Source organism: Pelophylax lessonae (genome assembly GCF_965119305.1).
Source record: "Pelophylax lessonae genome assembly, chromosome: 2".
NCBI classification, from domain to species: domain Eukaryota; kingdom Metazoa; phylum Chordata; class Amphibia; order Anura; family Ranidae; genus Pelophylax; species Pelophylax lessonae.
In genome coordinates, this window is record NC_138769.1 from 324,834,905 (window position 1) to 324,846,731 (window position 11,827).

An 11,827-nucleotide genomic window follows, 5' to 3' on the forward strand; every position below is an offset into this window, starting at 1 on the left:
GTACCTGTTTATTTGCAGTCTGCTCTTCTTTATATCCATTCAAAGTCCAGAATTTGTCTGAGAGTTGAGGAAAAAAAAGGAGTGGAGAGCTGAAAATACACACACTCTTCTTGCATTGTCCTCATAACATGTCCGGATAAGAGTAAAGCTGGATACACACTATACAACTTTCTTTAGATTTTTTCCTTTAGACTTACCAAAACCATATAATACGAGGTCAGACCTAAACACTTTCAATGTATATGCAATCAGGCAGGCCCTTGCACTACATAATTGAAGGTAAATCTAAAGGAAATCTACCAACAAAAAGTTGGGCGTCATGTTGCATTGTGAACACAGGAGCTTGTTCACTCGGCACGGGTGCCATTCAGAGAGCACTTCACATTTTCTCAATGACTGCAAAGCATTCTCTGATTGGAACAATGTAGAGAAGCAGGGTGGTGACGTTAATCTCTAGCTCCTCCAATCAAGGAGAAGCTTTTCATTCATTGCAAAAATGCAAAATGTTCTCGGAATGTTGCCTGTGCCAACAATACCTAGAATTCAGCTTTAAACACAAGATACTACATATGAACAGTATATAACCTTTTATTCAGCCAGCAGGCATGCTTTCCTTTTACCCCTTGCCATACAAAGCCTGTTTACAAGGTTCAAAAGCTGAAGCTGAAATTTAGACACATACAGTAATTTGATGAGTCCAAGAAGGGACCCATTCATTATTTGAAGAATGCTTTATCATTGAACAGTAAATGTTTATATATCGATTTAGGAACATATAGAGTAATTAGACATTATAAATGTAAAGCTAAACTCAAGGCATGGTTTCTGTTGCATAGTTACATTGCTCTAACTTGGATAAATGAAAGGCAAGTGAATACACTGGATCACTTCCACTGCGCGGCAGTAAAGGGTGCATTACTAACTACTGTATTATTGCGTCAGCGTGCCAAAACAAATAGCAAAGGGGTCAATTAATTAAGAGTTAAATAACAGCTAATAAAATGTGGTAAAATAACGCTTGCGGTAAATCAGTTGTAAAAGTGCAATAACTGCAATCCACTAAGAATTTTGCGTTAAATACCAAGTGCGATGTTTGTTTAATTTAGCAGTAATTACAGCCTTATTTAATGCAGTAATTTTTTTGCATTGAGCTGGCTGCTAAGACCCTTATCTGAGCATACAGCCTGAGCGACTGTCCTCCCCCCTTCTGAACCATACCAGGCCACATGCCCCCACCCCAAAGCACCTTGTCCATGTTGATGGGGACAAGGGCCTCTTTTCCACAACCCTGGCTTGTGATTGGGGGGGGGGGGGGGGGGTCTACGGGCAGGGGGCTTTTCAGAATCTGGGGGCCCCCAGATCCCGCCCCCCCATGTTCACCAAAAAAGTGTAAAAGTGACGAAAGACAGGAGGCAGTTTTTGACAATTCCTTTATTAAAAAATAAAAACTGACATAGACCCATTGTCAATTATGATGCCCACCACACCCGAAAAAAAAAAAAAAAAAAGGAAAAAAAATAAAAAAGCGCCACTCCCAACGGACGCTGGGCGGTAATGTCACAAGAGGGCAGTGCTTCCAGGTGATGTCGATGGGTGGCCCCACCCTTAGCTATATAGGAACTGTCAAACGGTAAGCCAGCTGTTCAGCGGTTTGCTTTCACAGTGGGAGGAGCGATTTTTCTGTTTCGGGTCCGGCGGGCGTGGTGATTAATGACGGATATTCATCAGGGGACAATGTTTTTTTATTTTTAATAAAGGATTTGTCAAAAACCTGTGTACCGTTTTTATTTAGTTTAACAGTTTTTGGTGAATGGCCCCCACAACCAAAGCCCAGGGTTTGAACATGGGGACAAGGTGCATTGGGGTGGGGGGGGCAGAGCCCTGCTACCTCAAAGCACCCCTTCACATTGAGGGCAAGTGGCCTAGTATGGTTTGGGGAGGCACTCGATTGCCCACCCCCCCCTTTTTTTCTGACCTACCGGGCTGCATGCTAGGATAAGGGTCTGGTATTGATTTTGAGGGGGCCTAACGCTGCTGTTTTTTTTTTTTGCTGGCATGATTTTATTTACATTCAGCTGGTTTCCCGCTGACAGCTGTTTAATCATCCGTTTTTTAAGGAATGCGGCAGCCGGATTTCTGGCCCGTTCCTTAGCAGCCAGCTATTGACGGGGACCCCCACAGTTTTTTTTAAATACTGCATGTGATACCACCAGCAAAACCCTGGTGATAAATATTGCATTTTTTTTACTTTCTGTTCCGTTTGTGAATCGTACTTGAGAGCTTACCGCATGGTTTTTAAACTATATTTACCGTCACATTTTTCATTTTGCTGTAAATTTCGCATAATCGTTTAAGAATTTACTGCATACGATAATTTATGCAAATGAGTCACATGACTGCATTATCGCATGTGGTAAACCTTAATGAATTGACTCCAAAGTTGTGAATGAGCCTTTAGGGATTTTCTACTTGATTAGCTCCTACTATCACATCATTTTCATCTCGGTCTTAATAACAAAAGTTTTATATAAAAGGATAAGTTCACCTTTAAACCTTGCATTTATTATTTGTTTTACTTGGAGCCTGGAAAGCATTGCACCCACGATCAGCTGCTGCCATGCAGGACTCCTGCAAACTTGGCAGTGCATCTGTCTGCTGGTACTGGCAGGCAGATACACACTGACAGGAAGAGACAATGAACTACCAGAGCACTCAACAGGGTCATGGTTCATTAAAACTACAAGCCAACAGCCGCAAGGTAGGTAGGTAGTTTCCCATTCACAGAGGACTATGAATGAATGACGCACCCGGACAGGTGAGGCCATGCGCGGCCACTTTATGTTTCAGTGACAGCAGGCGCTCCAACAAGATGCCCACCCGCTGTCGCTGGGGGGGAGGGACAGACTGCAGCTGCTAAAACATGTTAACCTTAATACGGATGGAACACATAACATGTTCCAAAGGGTGAACTTGTCCTTTAACAACCAAGACACAGTTGTTTTGCTTCACCATATCTTTATTAAATAATATTGAAAGTGAACCACTAAGGTAGGTCATACACGGTGCAAATTTCCATCCTGAAACCACGGGTTGCAGAAAATAACTTTGTAGGATTCCCCGTCAACACAGGCAGTGCTGACTGGGGAATCCCTCCTGTCGAACAATTGTCTGCTCCCAGAATGGAAGGACAGTGATCATCACTAGCAGCTATAGCAGCCACTAACTATAATCAAAAGGGAATCCGGCAGGCTGGTTGTACCCAAGTAGATCGATTGATCGATCAACTTGGTACATTAAGCCTGCCCTAAACCAGTTTGATTCACGGCCATTTTCTGCTAAACCAGCCAAGATTCGTACTATGTTTGGCCAGCCTTACTTTTACATTGCAGGAGTTAGAAATTAGTAAACTTTATTTATGAATGAACATTTAGCTCTTAGAGTTTTACAATATTAATGCAATATGCAAAATTGGCATTTGCTAGGTTCATTGGATTATACTCCAAGCTCCTTACTTTGTACTTATTTCTTCTCGAAAATGTGATATCTAGACTACTGATAAATAACCTTTAAACCAGTGCCAGTTCTATCCAGAATGCAAGTCCTCCTCCTCTGCACTGATTGGCCAGATGCATCATGGGACCTAAAGCAAGGAGGCACACTGAAAACTGACCATAAAGATTATTGCTATGGAAACTATTTCCAGTGCTTATTTGCAATAGACCTAGAACTGCAAATTATAGTACTTATACTGAAACCTGGAAAGGACAGTCTGTCCCCAGACTCATATAGACCCATCTCCTTGCTAACAACTGATGTTAAATTATTAGCACGAGTACTTGCAACACGATTAGCTAAAGCGATAACCAAACTAATTCATGGAGACCAATGCAGATTTATAACCACCAGATCTACCGCAGTAAGCATACCCCTCTATTTCTTAACCTCCAGACACCGATCGAGGGCCCTGGTAAGCGTCCGATTTTGTCGCTTGATGCGTCCAAGGCCTTCGATAGTGTTGAATGGCCAGATCTTCGAGAGACACTAGCGAGATTTGGTCTGAGGGGTGGTGTTATTAAGTGGGTTAAATGACTTTATTCTGTTCCAGTCGCTAAACTTCGAATTAATGGGGACCTGACAGATCCGTTTCCACTCTACAGGGGTACAGGGCAGGGGTGTCCTCTGTCACCCCTGCTTTTTGCACTAGCTATAGAACCACTTGCCGCTGCTATCAGAGTTACTCCTCATACAACGGGGTTTAAATGTGGCCTTTGTGAAGATAAGGTGTCCACGTACGCTGACACTCTGTTATATTTAAGAAATATGGATGCCTCTTCCCAACACCATGGCTTTGATTGAAAGGTTCGGCACACTCTCTGGATTCTCTATTAATTGGAACAAATTGGTCCTGCGTCCGTTAGACCCCTGGTCCTCAGGGCCCACTAACAGGCCAGGTTTGCAAGATAACTGAAATACATCCCAGGTGATATAATTTGCTGCTCAATGATTGCAGTACTCTAGTCTGCATCTCCCCACGGTAATACCTAAAATCTGTCCTGTTAGTGGGCCCTGAGGACCGGAGTTGAGGACCACTGCGTTAGACGGCCCACTCTTACCTGCTCAAGAGGCTCTTCAAGATCTTAAGATAGTAACCTCCTTTAAATACCTGGGGGTACAGGTTACCTGCAGATCCAATGGAGTATTTACAGTTGAATCTGCTTCCTCTCCTTAGACAATTTAGGCTCAAAAGTAACATTTGGTGTAAGCTCCCCCTCACTGTAATTGGTAGGGTGATCTTAATCAAAATGATTTGGGCACCCCCAATTGTTGTACATGTTACATAACGCTCCACATAGGATACCCCGCTGTTGGCTTGTACATATAGATACCCTATTTCGTGATCTTATCTGGCAGAAAAAAACTACCAGAATTAGACTAAATACCTTGCAATATAGCTTGGCAGTATCTATCCCTAAAATGTATTTCCTTGCTTCTCAGATTCAACATATGGCCAGATGGAGATTCCCAGACCCTACCGATCCTACAGGCAGACTTTATTAGGAGACTCCTCTGATTCATTACTTTCATCCCTGCTAAAAGGGAAATTTGCTAATATCACACAGGGAGGTCCTACTTTTACACTAAAAAGTGTGGGGTAGGAATAAAACATACTTTGGAATCACAGGATTTCTTAAAGAAACTTTACTATGGCACAACCTTCATAAAGAGTTCTTTGCACTTGCAGGATTTCATTCCTGGAAGGCTTCTGGAATAAAATATTTTTCTCACATTTACTGGCAGAATGTCCTAAGATCTTTTGTGGAGCTTCAGGGGGGAATTTCGATTTGCCTAGAACTAAATTCTATCAGTACCTCCAGCTGCAACATGCTCTACAGACCCAAGCTCACTCCACCTCTTTGGTGCTAGAGATACATGCCCCAATTGAGGATGTGATGGGGTCCAGTAACAGAAAGTATGATATCCAGAGTATACTCAACCCTGATTGCTAGTATCCATGACCCCACCAGGCTGCCTTGCAGGAACAGGTGGGTGCAGGACTTGGGTGATATTGATGGGGATACGTGGGATCTGTGTCTACAGTCCTTGCCCTTAAGCTTGGTATCCCCCTCACACAAGCTATCACAATTGTTCATATTGCATAGGTCTTACCGTACGGCAGTGCAGCTGCACAGCTGGGGCTGATGAGACTCTTCCCTATGTCCCAAATGTGAAAAGACAAGAGGGTGACCTGATACATCTGCTGTGGAGATGCCCAAAGCTCCACAGGTATTGTAAGGGGGTCATAGACACAATTTCTACTGTCTTATCTCTTAAAATACCATTAGACCCACTAATATGTATTTTGGGAGCAATTGATGAAGGAATTTATCCTGCTCCAATTCATATTACAGTCATTAAGCCATTATATGTAGCCCGCAATCAGATTGCTAAACTGTGGCTATCTCCAAACGCTCCACCATTAAAGAGTGGATAGGTCAGATCAACTCTTTATTAATGAGAGAAAAACTTACATATCAACATAGGCAAGCAAACCGCAAATTTTGCTACATATGGCAAGCCTGGCTAGATACGCCAGAACGTGCCCCTGCTCAGTTGGTACTGGATAGATTACTACAGATGTAAATCTAGATATTTTGCCCCAAACATTTGATAAACGCTAATCAATGCTTGTACATTTTGCTCTTATTGACCCATTTTTGTGGTGAACCGCATACCAAACTAATTGGTAGGAAGATGCAGTCGGAGGATCTGGGTTGGGTATAGGACCAGTATCCATTTTCTTAGCCCCCGTTCACATAGGGGCGACGCTACTTCGCACCAGGACCGGAGGTCGCGGTGCGAGCAGCGCGCCGCGACCTCGGAGCGGCCGCACGGACTTCATAACATTGAAGTCTATGGCGGTCGCCTCCTGGTCGCCCCAAAGAAGCTCCGGACCCTTTTTCTAAGTCGGAGCGACTTGTGTCGCTCCTATTAGAACGGGTCCGCAGCTTCCCTATGGGAGGCGACCTACGGCGACCTGTGAGGCGACCAGGTCGCCTCACAGGTCGCCTTAGTGTGAACGGGGGCTTATAGACGTTTTATTTATTTTTTTGGTTGCTTTGTTTTTTTTCTATTTTGGTTGTTGAGTGTTCTCTTTGAAATCCCGAGTGACATGAGAATAATGCCACTAAACTGGTCATTTCGGCAATATTTTTTTTTTAATCTCATTAATACTTGTCTGATTGTTGACGATTCATTTACTCTATTATTTGCTCCCCATTATACTCATACGCTGTACAATTGTACTCTTGAAGTGAAAAGAGATTACTGTAAATGAATGTTTTTCTTGCTGTGTAGTGGCCTAATAAACCTTTTTTTTTTACAAAAAAAATCTTTATTTTTTGCTAGAAAATTACTTAGAACCCCCAAACATACACATACACTTTTTTTTTTTTAGCAGAGACCTAGAGAATAAAATGTTGATCGTTGCAGCAGTTATTGCCACACTATTTGCGCAGCGTTTTTTTTTTTTTTTTAAACGCAGTTTTTTGGGAACAAAATACACTTTAATGAATAAAAAACAGAACCGTAAAGTTAACCCAATTTTTTTGTAAAATGTAAAAGATGTTATGCCCAGAATTGTGAGAGAATCATGATCTTTATTCCAAGCTAAAAAAATTGTGATTCTCATTTTATCCAGAATTGTGCAGCTCTACTGATCACTGTATTGGTGTCACTGGTTTCCAAAAAGTGTCTCTAAAGCCCCGTACACACGCAAGGATTATCGGCCGACCGATCATCCGTCTTTTGTCCAGAGTGGTGTTTTGTTGGTTGGAATGTGCCTAGACTGCACAAGAATTTTCTCGCCCAACAAAAATATACTTCAGAAGTGATGTCATGTGTTGGTTTGCTTTCTTTGTGTTCTTTCTTCACTGAGCATGCCCAGACTTGCTCATTAGATTTTTCCCTGTCGAAATCTGTACTGACTGCACGAAAATCGGCCGTTGTGTTGATGGCCAACAAAAATTTTATAGTCTGCACACCAGATTTTTTTCGGCAGAAAAGTCGGAGTTGGTTGTCGAAGCATCACACTAACAAGCCGAAAATCGGCAGATTGGTCGTCGGACGAAAATTCCCTGCCAATTTTCGACACGTGTGTACGGGGCTTTAGTGTCAGATTTGTCCACCGCAATGTCGCAGTCCAGCTAAAAATTGATTGAAATAATAAAAAGTCCATAAATCTATCCCATAGTTTGTATACACTATAACTTTTGCGCAAATCAATCAATATACACTTAGTTGGACTTTTTTTACGAGAAATATGTAGCAGAATACATATTGGCCTAAATTGATGAAAACATTTCATTTCTTTACCTTTTTTTATTGGGAATGTTTTATAGCAAAAAGTAAAAAATATGTTTTTTTTTTTTTAGAATGGTTGCTCTTTTTCTGTTTATAGCACACAAAGTAAAAAATCACACAGGTGATCAAATACCACCAAAAGAATGCTCTATTTGTGGGGAAAAAAAGGACATCAATTTTATTTTGGTACAGCGTCGCACGACCGCGCATTTGTCAGTTGAAGCAATGCAGTGTCGTATCGCAAAAAATTGCCTAGTCAGGAAAGGGGTAAAACCTTCTGGAGCTGAAGTAAACAAAACTGCTTTGCCCTCTCCCTGCTCTCACAAGCTTGGCTGAGAGCAGTGGGAGACATTGGCACCTGCTGCCGTCAGTCAAATCCTGTAAGTAGGGAAGGGGGAAGGTGTAGGCAGGGCCAAGCAATGCTGTGTGTGTCTACATAAGCACATAGCCAAGCTTAGGAGAGCACCCACAAATGTGCCTCATAAGAAGCAGCTTCCTACGATGGCACGTGAGGAAAGGAATGCTGATAACCAGCTTGTGTTTACATTGAGATCAGCTGTCATTGGACACAGCTGATCACGTGGTAAAAGGTTGCTGTCATTGGCCCTTTACCCTGATCTGTGATCAGCTGTGTCCTAAGGGCACAGCGATCCCAGAGTGTGTCTCAGCATGCACGATCACAGGAGGAAATCATATGACACTCTCCCAGAACCGGCCGGCCGCGCTGTAGCTGCCATTCGGCTACAGAGCGGTGGGTAAGTGGTGAATGCGGATTCCAATAGAAAGGTGTCAAACACACAGTGCATCGCAGCTTGTTATATATGGGGGCTGCATAGCAGAAGACTGCTCAGGGTGCCCATATGAGAGGAAGGAAAGCTGTAGTGTTTTGCGCAATGTTCTGCTGGGAAACCTTGGGACATGCCATTCATGTATATCAATGGTCTCCAAATTGTGGCCCTTTGCTTGTTTTTTTTAGATGGGGCGCCATTCCTCCCACTGACACCGACGACGGGGCGCCATTCCTCCCACTGACACCGACGACGGGGCGCCATTCCTCCCACTGACACCGACGACAGGGGGGCCAATCCTCCCACTGACACCGACGACAGGGGGGCCAATCCTCCCACTGACACCGACGACAGGGGGGCCAATCCTCCCACTGACACCGACGACAGGGGGGCCAATCCTCCCACTGACACCGACGACAGGGGGGCCAATCCTCCCACTGACACCGACGACAGGGGGGCCAATCCTCCCACTGACACCGACGACAGGGGGGCCAATCCTCCCACTGACACCGACGACAGGGGGGCCAATCCTCCCACTGACACCGACGACAGGGGGGCCAATCCTCCCACTGACACCGACGACAGGGGGGCCAATCCTCCCACTGACACCGACGACAGGGGGGCCAATCCTCCCACTGACACCAACGACAGGGGGGCCAATCCTCCCACTGACACCAACGACAGGGGGGCCAATCCTCCCACTGACACCAACGACAGGGGGGCCAATCCTCCCACTGACACCAACGACAGGGGGGCCAATCCTCCCACTGACACCAACGACAGGGGGGCCAATCCTCCCACTGACACCAACGACAGGGGGGCCAATCCTCCCACTGACACCAACGACAGGGGGGCCATTCCTCCCACTGACACCAACGACAGGGGCGCCATTCCTCCCACTGACACCAACGACAGGGGCGCCATTCCTCCCACTGACACCAACGACAGGGGCGCCATTCCTCCCACTGACACCAACGACAGGGCGCCATTCCTCCCACTGACACCAACGACAGGGCGCCATTCCTCCCACTGACACCAACGACAGGGGGGCCAATCCTCCCACTGACACCAACGACAGGGGGGCCAATCCTCCCACTGACACCAACGACAGGGGGGCCAATCCTCCCACTGACACCAACGACAGGGGGGCCAATCCTCCCACTGACACCAACGACAGGGGGGCCAATCCTCCCACTGACACCAACGACAGGGGGGCCAATCCTCCCACTGACACCAACGACAGGGGGGCCAATCCTCCCACTGACACCAACGACAGGGGGGCCAATCCTCCCACTGACACCAACGACAGGGGGGCCAATCCTCCCACTGACACCAATGACAGGGGGGCCAATCCTCCCACTGACACCAACGACAGGGCGCCATTCCTCCCACTGACACCAACGACAGGGCGCCATTTCTCCCACTGACACCAACGACGGGGCGCCATTCCTCCCACTGACACCAACGACGGGGCGCCATTCCTCCCACTGACACCAACGACGGGGAGCCATTCCTCCCACTGACACCAACGACGGGGCGCCATTCCTCCCACTGACACCAACGACAGGGGGGCCAATCCTCGAACTGACACCAACGACAGGGGGGCCAATCCTCGAACTGACACCAACGACAGGGGGGCCAATCCTCGAACTGACACCAACGACAGGGGGGCCAATCCTCGAACTGACACCAACGACAGGGGGGCCAATCCTCGAACTGACACCAACGACAGGGGGGCCAATCCTCGAACTGACACCAACGACAGGGGGGCCAATCCTCCCACTGACACCAACGACGGGGCGCCATTCCTCCCACTGACACCAACGACGGGGCACCAATCCTCCCACTGACACCAACGACGGGGCACCAATCCTCCCACTGACACCAACGACGGGGCACCAATCCTCCCACTGACACCAACGACGGGGCACCAATCCTCCCACTGACACCAACAACAAGGTGCCATTCCTCCCACTGACACCAACGATGGGGCGCTATTCCTCCACGTTGATACCAATGTTGGGACAATATTCCACCCCGTTGACACCAATGATGGGGCGCTGTTCATCCCCACTGACACCAGTAATGGGGCATTGTTTACGCCCACTGATGCCAGGACATTTTCTACTCCCAATAGCCACAGTCCAGCCACCATAAAGTATGAAGGACAGTAAACTGGATCTTTGTTTACAAAGTTTGGAGACCCCTGATGTAGATGTTACTTTGGAGTCCATGCCTTGATGAGTCAAGAACATTGTGTTGGCAAAAGAGGTGAGTAGTCATAATGTTATGGCTAATCAGTGTATGATGTCATTTTAACATGCAATCACTGTTGATGTCATAGGTACTGTTCCTTCGATACGTATAATGTTATTATGATGCTTGTATGCAGTGTACTATGTAATAATCTACAGACATAAAGAGAACAATTACATGGCATGAAGTTTAGAGTGGAGGGCAATCACAGCACCTAGAGATGGGAAGTAGAGTCCCAGCTGTCATTGATGAGGGGGGAGCAGTCCATACAATAGAGCCCCTGGTCCAGGCAGTGTTTACACTCCCCAGCTGTCACACTGTCTTCATCAGACAAACAATGAGCTCCCAGTCTAATGTGACACCTTCATCTAATGGACGGAGCACTCCTCCCTCCTCCCCTCTATAAACACAAGCAGCCAGGCTCTCTCCCAGCTCCTGCAGGGCCCAGTGCTGGACCAGGCTCTCTCTCCCTCCTCTCACACTGCCGTAAAGTGAGGAGGTTGGAGGTAGGCGGCGGCGGCGGCCGTCGTCTTTCCCGCCCGCTCCGCTTCCAGCGCTCAGTCCCGGTGCTCACTTACCCCTTGGCTCAGTGACTGTTTTCCCTCCCGGGCTTTAGTACAGGGAGCTCAGTCTGCAGCCGCCATGATCTTTCCTACGCAACCAGACGTAAAAACAGCGCCCCCTCCTCCTCTCACTCCTCCTTCCCCGTCCTTCCCTCCTCTCCATCTAGTGCCTGATGTGTAGAAGGCAGGCTGAGGCCAAGGGAGTGTAAGGACACCTCAGGCCTACACTCTGAGGAGAATGAGGGACACAAGCAACATTTCATTCATTCCATAGTGGCTGTGTTCTGTTCTGCAGCCTTTATAGAGGACTCTCCAGGGCCTTCTGCAGCAGCACCCATCCTAACCACTTGCAGACCAGGC

The 11,827-nt window shown here is 46.7% G+C and overlaps 1 protein-coding gene across 3 annotated transcripts in view; it reads right to left on the reverse strand.

The window, feature by feature from the left end:
- Positions 1 to 11,595, reverse strand: part of SCMH1 (Scm polycomb group protein homolog 1) — an 84,570-nt gene extending 72,975 nt beyond the window's left edge. For all 3 annotated transcript variants that reach the window (XM_082247034.1, XM_082247033.1, XM_082247032.1), the window contains exon 1: positions 11,483 to 11,595. The gene's annotated coding sequence lies outside the window, so the exon portion shown is untranslated. The remainder of the gene's footprint in view (positions 1 to 11,482) is intronic.
- Between the last annotated feature and the right edge of the window lie 232 nt (positions 11,596 to 11,827).